General features: G+C 38.1%; 1 non-coding gene across 1 annotated transcript; it reads left to right on the forward strand.

Annotated features, from left to right (window-relative positions):
- The first annotated feature begins 567 nt into the window (after nucleotides 1–567).
- Nucleotides 568–639, forward strand: TRNAH-GUG (transfer RNA histidin (anticodon GUG)). Its single transcript has one exon. It is a non-coding gene; the product is annotated as a tRNA-His (tRNA).
- The last annotated feature ends 215 nt before the right edge of the window (nucleotides 640–854 follow it).

The raw sequence follows: 854 nt of genomic DNA on the forward strand, positions 1-854 counted from the left end.
AAAAATCTTTCAAATGAAATGAATTATTCAAAAGGTCTACTTTTTATTGTTGATTGTTGTTGTGTTATATCAGTCCCCCTTCATTCCATGACAGGACAGCCAAAGTCAGTTTTAAAAACTGGACTTCCAATCCAAACCCCATTTGAAATGCATTGGACCTTTAACGTTTTAGAGACTGTCTCAGGAAAAAGAAATACAGTATCCACACTACCTACTTAAAACAAAAGCTTCCACAGTTAAAAAAGCCAGCAACCAAAAAAACAAACAAAAAAGCCCCCTACATTCTGTTGAACCAGTAATTTGAGAATAGCATGTTTTTGTTTTTTTCAAGTTCTACATTAATGTATAGGAAATCTTTTTCTATTTTTCTGATCATGCACAGTGGTGGGGAGAAATAAAAATTGTCTTGTGTTTCCATTGTTCAAAACTTAAGTCTTTTCTCAGTTTAGCATGGCGTAGAGGTGCAGGCAGTCACGTGAATCATTGCAACCAATTGTCACTTGGTGGCAGTGCTCTCACAGCTGTGCTAGAGGACAGTCAATCATAAAATACCACCCACGATAGCTTGCCGTGATCGTATAGTGGTTAGTACTCTGCGTTGTGGCCGCAGCAACCTCGGTTCGAATCCGAGTCACGGCAAAAAGAGAGAGTCTTTTGTTAATATATATTCCCTTTCCAAAGTCTATCATTTAAGACAAGGCTAACTACATCTGAATGTTTGGTCAGCAGTAATTCTGGTAGCCCAAAATAATTGCATCTAGCTATTCTCTAAAGCACAGCTAAATGGTTGATGTAAGGAGGAGGCTGCTGCACACAACTGCAATTAGCTCATTATAAAAGGATGGAATTGAATC

This window comes from Emydura macquarii, unplaced genomic scaffold (assembly GCF_026122565.2).
Source record: "Emydura macquarii macquarii isolate MOO-44397 ecotype Brisbane River unplaced genomic scaffold, CSIRO-AGI_Emac_v2 contig_1451, whole genome shotgun sequence".
In the NCBI taxonomy this organism is placed as follows: Eukaryota; Metazoa; Chordata; order Testudines; family Chelidae; genus Emydura; species Emydura macquarii.